Source organism: Balearica regulorum, chromosome 7 (genome assembly GCF_011004875.1).
Source record: "Balearica regulorum gibbericeps isolate bBalReg1 chromosome 7, bBalReg1.pri, whole genome shotgun sequence".
Lineage (NCBI taxonomy): Eukaryota > Metazoa > Chordata > Aves > Gruiformes > Gruidae > Balearica > Balearica regulorum.
In genome coordinates, this window is record NC_046190.1 from 2297972 (window position 1) to 2307398 (window position 9427).

General features: G+C 40.1%; 1 long non-coding RNA gene across 1 annotated transcript; it reads right to left on the reverse strand.

Annotated features, from left to right (window-relative positions):
- Nucleotides 1-2300: 2300 nt before the first annotated feature.
- Nucleotides 2301-9149, reverse strand: LOC142602537 (uncharacterized). Its single transcript, XR_012836276.1, has 3 exons — nucleotides 8721-9149; nucleotides 6255-7381; nucleotides 2301-6200 (listed from the first exon to the last, which is right to left on the reverse strand). It is a non-coding gene; the product is annotated as an uncharacterized LOC142602537 (long non-coding RNA).
- Between the last annotated feature and the right edge of the window lie 278 nt (nucleotides 9150-9427).

Here is a 9427-nt window from a genome sequence, read left to right on the forward strand (position 1 = left end):
AGCAGACATTAGTCAAAAAGGAAAAAAGATGCCCGCAACTGAGTTATAGGTGGCTCTTATCTTTAGAGAGGCTAGTCAACAGCTCCCAGCTAAATCATAAATAGCAAAATGCTTACATTGCATCCACCACAGAGGTAATTCTCCTCTAATTTACATTGGGTTTACATCACTTTAGCTTTTTCATTTCCAGTGGAGCTGCTCAAGATTTACATGCTTATGAATCAGAGCAGAATCAGGCCCCCAAATAGATGCATATGGCCAAAAATAACATTCTGGCCACAAACCTCATTTTTGTTCTTTCCTCCACCCACAAGACAATAAAATTACACAAGACCTGGGCTGAGAGGCCCCCAGATCCGGGCCAAAAATAAATACAAAAATACAATAAAATTTTAATGTGGGGGCCTCGTGCAATCTTTAACTAGTGCAATATTTAACTGTATGAACAAAAGATGAAACAGCAGCCAAGAAATACATTTCACCTATAATTCCACTGAAGAACATAGGAAGAAAGACCAACGAAATAGAGGAAAAATCATTCCATAAAATAATAGTAATACTCAGGAACTTTAAAATACCCATAAAATTACAGTACTAAATTATTAGTGCCCAGTTTAGATATTCTTTGAGTTTGTCAGAAGCATTTGATGAAAGTCTGTCAAGAGTTTTAAAATGAGGGGAATAAAGTGAGGCCAAGTAAAATGGACTATCAAGAATATTAAAAGCAACGTGCCTGATCACCGGTGCCAGTGCCTGGAAAGCCAAAGGAGGCACGTCTCGGCCCCCAGGAGTGTCTTGTCCTGGAAGCAGCATCACACCACTGCTGAGGATTTCCTGCAGCAGATGCAGGTTTAATTTCCCACAGGTGGCCCTTCCAGGAGGTGGTGTCAGGGGGATCTGTAGGTCAGCCTGGGCTGCCCCTGATCCTATGGCCACACCGATGCAGTGGCTTTGCTGAGTCAATGCCCAAAGAAAGGACCAAACTCCTCTTAGTATCAATCCAGGAGTTCAAGCATCACGAGTGTCTTAATCCCGCCTGAAGACCCAACCCAACCCAACCGAACCATCGGGGAAGCAGCACATTCCAACCAGTCCTGCAGCGACGTCTTACTCTGAAGGTCTGCACAGTTTGTCCTTCAGGCATTCCCAGCTTACCCAGAACTGGATGAAGCTCTGAGAATTTAAGAAAAGTAGTAATGCAGTACAAAAAAAGCCTGGGGTTGATAAGAAAAATGCAGAACTAGGTCTTTTTCTTTCTAATTAAGACTTCAGGAGTTGCCACCAAACTGGAAGGGTTATTGGCCTTACCGGGGCCAGCCCGGTTTCTCCAGAGGAAGGAGTGGGCAGGTCTGCTGTAAGTTACCCTCGGGAAAATACCCTACAAAACTGCAATAGTCAGAGCTTGTGTCATAAATATATGGAACTTATTTTAATGTATTGACTTATAATTTATACATCTGGACAATTTAGTCTGAATCTTCCTAAGATCTTACCCAGATTTGGCAAAATACCAAAGCTTGTGTTTTGTTTCAATATGATTTTAAGCAGATGCTTAAAATTATATTGAGCACTTGTTGATGGTAGCACTTTAATTACTCTGGTCCGAGAATATTCAAAAACTTTTATGTTTACCAACAGCCTTTTAATTTGCAAGCTCGGTTAGGAATTATAACAGAAGAGGATACATATATATATATATTTTAACAGACTTTCTATCATGACTGATGGGTTTTAATTTTAGAGCTGCTGGATATGCCATGAGTTTGGTCTCTCTGAGGGTGTTTGGACACGAAGAGCACTGCCCTGGAATTTTGTATTTTATATAAAATTTACCTTTTACTTGCTGGAACTTTCTTTTGCCTGTGCCTCAGTTTCTTCAGCTGTAAAAGCTGGATAGTCGACCCAACACGATTGGAAAAAAGCTGCAAGAATTGCGATGAACAGGTTGATGTAGCACTGGGCATTATCTCTACTTCAGCCTCAGGAGGATTTTTTTCCCCAAGGTTATTAATAATGGTAATTGATAATCCCTCAGATAGAAACAGAGGAATGAAAAAGCAGTAGGCAGATAGGCTTTTTTCCTGGATTTGTTTTCCTATGTTTAGCTTGTAATCTGCGCATGGAAGTAAATGTACTGTCAAAAATAGAGAGGGTTGGAAAGCGGTGAATGCTAAAGGTGACTATGTGTACTCCTGAAAAAGATATAGTGCAGACCGAGCAGTCAGCAGACTGTACCATCAATTCCCCTCTAAACCATGACCTGGAGAAATCACCTTCGATTTGACAGGGGCTTAGGCAATATTTCAGAATCTGGTCAAGATTTTACAACACCAGATACTGTTTCATTCTCCGGGCTTTCTCTGACCAAAAAATTTTTAACTAGGGCAAACTGTCAAGTATGCAGCGGTTTTGCAAAGCAGAGTGCAAGCCAAAGAAAACTCGACCGAGAACACCACATTTATTGATAAAGAGCCTGCACAGCAATAACGAGATGGACAAACGCTATAAAAAACGGCTGGCGTGGTTGGGGGGGAGATGGGAAGAGGGTTTGTCAGGGCACGGCTGGGCTGATGCTGTGCAGCTTCCCAGCGAGTATTGTTACTACGGCCATAAAGTCATGCCTTGGCTTCAGAAAGCTGCTGTTGCTTTGGCGTACAATGTTCGTGGCTGTAAAAACGTAAATCAGCACAGATGCAAGTTTGCTTGAAGACTTTTCCCATGCCGGAGCATTTTCGCGTTTCCTGCCAAAGCCTGTGTTGCAACCTTTGGCATGCGAGTGTTGTAAGGTTGGTTTTGTTTTTTTTTTTTATAAAACTTTCTGATAATCGAGAGCCAGAACTCATATTGTAGCAATCTTGTGGCACTTGAAGTTCAGTCATTCAGCAGAAGTTATGTATTTCTTCTACCGGTTAAATGAAATGCCTCCATTTTTCTTAATTGTTTCTGACATTTCACCCATTATTCCCTGAGCCTCCTCAAAAGGACGTAAATAGCTTTTAATTCTCTTGCGAAAGCAAGTGTGAGCTGCAGAAACATAAACACCACGGCATTGCTGTAACACAGTCCTCAAAATAGGGACGGTGGGCTGCAAGGAACAAAACAATCGAGAGAGATCAAAAAATACATATCCGATACGGTTGGTGTGGCAACTAAAAGAGTTGGGCTGATTTCTCCTCTTCCAGATATCCAGAACTAAACATCAGGAGCAATTAAAAAATTGTGGTCTTTTGTAAATTACTCCCAGAAGAAATCTTGGAAATCTTTCATTTTAGTCATTTCGGTCCACTGAACCATAAAGCTATTATGAATGAACAAAAATACTAAAGAGAAAATTGAAATACAACAGTAATTAACAATATGAATAGATCAAAATAAAACCCAACTGGCAGGATGGGGCCATCAGACGTTTAACACTGAACTGACTAACGGCCAGGTAGGGCACCTTTGATTTCATACTTTTTCACCTAGCAGGGACTGAAAGATGAGCAGTCACTACTGATGAAGGGATGCTTTCATAATTTTTGTCTTTCTCAAAACCTATATGCAAGGTGTCCAGCTTGTTTACCTTAGAATAATAAGTAATAATTCTCATTTTAAGATCTTCTTTTCTGTTACCGTATGCTAAATGTCAACAAAGGATTATAGGAAAAATCATTGGAAATGTGCAGCTATCACAAATAGAGATTTCCCTATGGGTTCTCTAATACTTTACAGACAAATGTTAAAGATTTATTGCACATGAACATCAAACATGGTTTTACTACAGTTCTCATTTGGATCAAATTGACACATTTTACATTCATTTTAGCCTAATGAGATTCTTTCACTACACATTATATTCCAAGTGACCTCGTACATTAAATTTGTGGCATGGAACAAACCCACTGATATAACAAAGCCGTTTTCTGACCAACTTTTGGACTTTTTAGAAAAGAAAAGAAATAGTTTAGCAAAATCATAAATCTTGAACACGCATTTATTAATTGGTGCTCAAGAAAAAATAACACAAATACTGTGTAGATTTTCACATTTTGCCAAATTTTTGTATTCAGTGTTCATACTTTAGGAGTCTTTTAAACTTTTATTACAATCTGAATATTCAACAGTTTGGGCATAATCCAAATTTTTAAATTTACATCTGAAATATTAACGGGTTTCTGCAGAGTTCTGGAAGAATTTTGCCTCTGCTGTTCAGAATCAGGCCCCAAATGACCAACCTAATCCCAGCTGCTGGAAGCTGACTTCTAATACCAATTCACTGCAAAAACCTTCCCAACAGTTTTACACAATGCAATATTTGCTTTTGCACACAATTAAGTGATTTTTTTTTTTTTTAAATCTGTCCTGGAAAGTAATTTTTTTTTTTTTTTTTTTTTTTTTTTTTTTGCTTATCAAAGTTATTAGTAATGGAATGTAAGTTTTTAACACTGTGCTGTAATGTTGTACTAGGAAAAGGTAGCAGATGACCTTGAAAGGAGGTGAAAGGAAACTAGAAAATGTTAATTAAAATTATTAGTGCTGTTTGAGGTGCTTATCTTGTTTACTGCTAAGGTGTTGCTCCCTTCTGCATAATTAGGGGTAATTTTACTTACTTTCAAGTCTGTAATTTTAAATATCACAAAGTTTTATCTTCCAACAAGAAGTAATTCATTATTGGTTTGTATGTAACTGCTTGATGTTTTAATCAATATATGCAACTTCCACAAAGTCTGTTAGAATTTGTCAGGAGGTTTTATACATCTTTTATAGTGCAGGATTAGGCATGGTATATGAAGCTGAAATCCCATTTAGTAATGAAATTTAAACATAATTCTGTGTTTATGATGTGAAGATATATTTTTACTTGATCTATCCTTTTACATTTCCCTTTATCTATGATTATTGGAGGACAATGATATCTGGAAAACAAACCACAGTGAAGTTAAATCCATTTGAACACAAAGAGTTACTGTCAGTTAATCCTAATAGAGACAATACCGATTTTTTAACTAAACTGCTTAAGAAATGAATATGTCTTGCATGCTTTCAATTTGTTTTAAATCCTAATATGCGGAGCTCTTTGCTGTTGTCTAATATTTGCATAAAATATTTAATCTTGTACTTTAAATTAATGATATTAAAGGTCTAAATGTTTGAAAAATGTTGTTGTCAGAACAATGTAATCTTTTCTCTCCAGACTTCTTCATATAATTGTGGTGCCCTTATCCTAATATACTTGTAACCTTCCTCTGCATTGTCCTGCGCTGAATGTACTCTTCCAGTACTTTCTTAATTTAGAGATTTCTACACTTTTTTTTTTTTTTTTTTTTTTTTTTTTTTAATGTTAAGAAGTGGGGCAGAGAAGTTCCTCTGCTTGTCAGGACATGAGAAAGAATGAAATATTCCCCAAAATGGACTGTGCAATGGGAAGGTTTGGACATCAGAGGGGCTGTGGGATACAGGCATGGGGCAAGGGCAAGGGGTGGGAGATGGGCGCCATGGCCCTGCTCATGGCTTGCTCCACTCATGTGGGTAAGGGGCATTTTTAATTTTGCCTGCTGTAACGGTTGTGATAAAAATATCGCTGTTCTTTTATCTTCAACAGAGCAATTAAACACATGCAGGGTACTTGAAGCCCCATAATTTTTAACCACTGGCATAGTAGGTAGAAAGAAGCATACCATTGCCATGAGGCTTTAATTAAACCATAAAAAAATTGGAAAATGTCTTCAGGAGTACATATTAAAATAGGCAAGTAGCTTCAATTCATTTTCTTAAATTTACTGAATATTGAGTAGGTTGAAAGTTTGCTGGCTTAACGTAAAAACAACTTCATGCAGAAGTTGTATAAGGGAATATACCCTTTTTTGTTGTGCTTGCCCCACGTAAGTCAACTATGTCTACTAGAGGGTTATGCTGAAGTGGTACAATTAGGTTACTAATTAATTAAACAAGTCAAAGCCAGTGTGTGCTCTGTGAAACACAGGAGGGCAGCCGGGTAGGTGTGTGGGACCACGTCACTGTCATGGGACATGGAGAGCCTGGTGCCCTCCATCGTCCATCTGGAGCAAGGTGAGGAGCCAACACGGTGAAGACAATCCTAAAGAAAGAGTTACAAAAGGAATTTCAATAAGGAAGAAATAGATGCCATTGTTGATGCAAAGCTTACACTTTTATGGATGGAAAGAGCTTCATGGTATTTGGTGTCTACCTGTAGTTACCTGCCGGGATGGGTGCTGTGCCAGCAGCCGGGCTGCTCTTGGCTCCTCTCTTACTCTATGTAAAATAATGCAGCCTGTTGTAAAGTAACTCATACACACGGGTTAAGTTATCACTGGAAATTCAACAGCTCTTTAGCAACCTGGGGCCATGCTGCAGAGCCTCTGCGCGTACTCATGGGTCTCCCAGCGGCAGCACACGCACCGATTCTGCAGCAATGAAGAAAACCTGCTGTCATTTCTGGGGTGCTGCTTTGGTCTGGAAGGATTAGGAGCACCATGCTGACTCCTGTAATTCCTCAATTACAGCTTCCTCAGCTCTGCGAGGACATTGCCATTGCTCCAACAGCAGGCATTGCCAGCCAGGCGCTGCTCCCCACCACCTTTGCAGGAGGAGATGGAGCGATTCAGAGCAGCCGCATCCAGCAAGAGGAGAGCCAAGGCGCTGGCGCTGCCGGGATGGGTGCTGTGCCAGCAGCCGGGCTGCTCTTGGCTCCTCTCTTACTCTGGAAGGGCCGTCGTTTCACTGGTGTCTGCTCAGAAGCAGCAGCAACAGCGTAGCAGTGATGTTGGGGGGGGGGGGGGGAAGTGAATTAATTCAGCTTGGAGAAACAATAGAAGAGGAAGGCAGTAAGGCAAAGAGGCACATGAAGAATCTCAAGAGCAGAAGACAGCAATATTTTCAGGGATTTATGTGGCACTAAAAGGGATGTATTATGGCAAGTAGATGAAAGGACATATTATACTGCCATATTTGATGCATGGCCACATAATCACACTAAACTGAATTTTGAATAAGCATGGAAGAAGATTCCTGTAGTCAATTGGAACTACACAGAGAATTTAAATAGTAGACCTAATAATCTGAGAAGGAGCTGCTTTCCTTAGCAGCATGGGGTGAACATCGGTACTGCTGAGGAGGACAGTCATGGAAAATTTCATGACGCAAGTTGTCAGAATTTCCTTTCTTTCTTCTTTTTTTTTTTTTTTTTTTTTATGCCAGATTAGAAGACCACTAGAAACCCGGCTGCACTTCATGGTGTGGTCGTCCCAGCACTGATAGCCCACTGCTGACTGGGGAGGAGGTGCGACACATTCTCTGCAGGACCCCGCTCTTTCTTTGAAGACCTCCCAGCCAAATGCTGCCTGCGTCCAGGCGTTTTCTTTGATTCCATTTGGGTTTCCTGAAGAAGGACAAAACCTCCAAGCACAAGGCCAAACTTCATGAGTTTCACCTGCATTTTCCCCAAATCCATGCCAAGCCATGAACTTTGCACGATTAACCAGCAGTCTGGATTCCCTTGCAAGGCTCATTGAGGCAGAGCAGAGCTCGAAAGCAACTTGGTCCAAGTCTCACGTTTGTAAGAAAGCTCAAAACCTGGGGAACTTGGGGTTGTTTGTTCCAAACATTTCAAACAGTTCCAGTGACATCTAGTGGGGAGGGAACCCCTGTGAACAGCTTCAGCCTTACGGAAAAATCCCATTATCCTTTATTTTCTTTTAACCCACTGGGCAATAGTTTCCTACTGAAAAAAACTCAGATGTGGTTTGTGTGCCATGCACCGCGATTGAAAAATAGTTTCATGGTCCACTGAGAATTTCTCCTTTCTGGAAACATTTCATATATTAAGGACCATTTGGAATTTTCTCTGGGACATTCCACTATATCTAAAATAAACGCATGGAGGAAGGTCACAAAGTCTAAGGAAAAAAACCACAAAACAACCAACCACCAGCTCTTGGAAATTTAAATTACTCAGAAAACAACAATAAAAATCTCAGTCCAACAGTTGCAACCCTATTAAACAGAAATGTAACTAAATATAGTTAAAGTGATATAAAATTAGTCTGGAAGCAAAACCAGGTCATCTTTCTCTCCCTCCCATCTCCCACTTTCCTCTGCACTGTCTCCCTGTACTCCTGCTGCACATTTTTCTTACTGAGCTTGCTTATTAAATGAGGGGGAGGTTGCAAATATCGATCACGCTTGGCTTACTCACATAGCAAAATTTTCCGTCTATTTTACTCCAGACGAGTTAAAGTCGCTTCAGAAGCACTCCTCTTCTTGATTCTCCTATGTAGTTTTTCCCCTCCTCTTTGAGGCACTGTGCAGTGCCAAACATCCTATTCTTATTTAAGAAGCAGCCCAAGCTTTAGGCTTATGAGATACTTCTCCACCCAGTGAATGTGACTTCTGAACAGGTTTCCTGAATGAGGCAGGTTTATTCCCAAAGTGTAAGTTCATTTGCAGAAGTGTGGCACTAGGCTAATGAGTAAATTATTGATATCAGAGGTGGCAATTCAAAGTTCAGTAACTCAGACGTAAGGTCTCAGTGTTTTGAAAGCAGAAAGATCGTAGCAAAGCAAGGATTGTTTTTCCTAAAATGGAGAGATTGCACCACAAAAGTTTGGAGTAGATTTACACATGTACATAGTCCTTTTATTTCCTGATTTGGGATCATTGGAGTCAGGATTTATGGCACATTTTCAAAATCAATATCAGAGAAAAAAAAGCAATATTACCTTTGAGTGGTGGTGTGGGTGCTGTTATATTGACCTGCCACTGAAGGAATCCCAGAAGGTCTGGAAGGATCAAAGCTTTACAAAGCGCATACTGATTTTGAAGCTTGTCCAGCCAACGCAGCCTGCGTGGGTTTGCAAAATTTGTCTGAAAATTTCACAAGAACTTATTTTCTCTCAAGTTTCCAGTCCTACACTTCATCCTGGCTGGAGCCTGGACCTACACTCTCAAATACATATTAAAAAAGAATTAGAAACATCATTTAGCCTGTTGGGTTTTTTTAAAGTTTTGGTTTTATTTTGCAATAAATTTTGGATGCAGGGTCTAAGAATCATTTTCCTGTGACAAGGGCAGCTGTGTTTCAGCAAAGAAACTGCAATGAGTCACCAGTTTTCTTTCTCTCTCATTTTTGTTTTCCTTCATCTGAAAAAGAAAATAGTAATCTAGACTGAGAAATATAAGCTTTGCTCTTTGTGGATGGGAAAAGCAGAAAAGTTCTGTTCCCAGGTCCTGCAACAGACTTGGTGTGTGAGCAAGACACTTCACTTCAGCTCGTTGCATCTCAGCCCGTCCAGCTCCAACTGTGCCTGAGCTGGTCATGGCTGACTGATAACCTGCAAAGCACTTCATGATGCATGAAAAACTGACTGCTCGGACGATGTGGAGCCTCCTCCTTATATTCAGATAACAAAGGCAGCTAAAATTTATT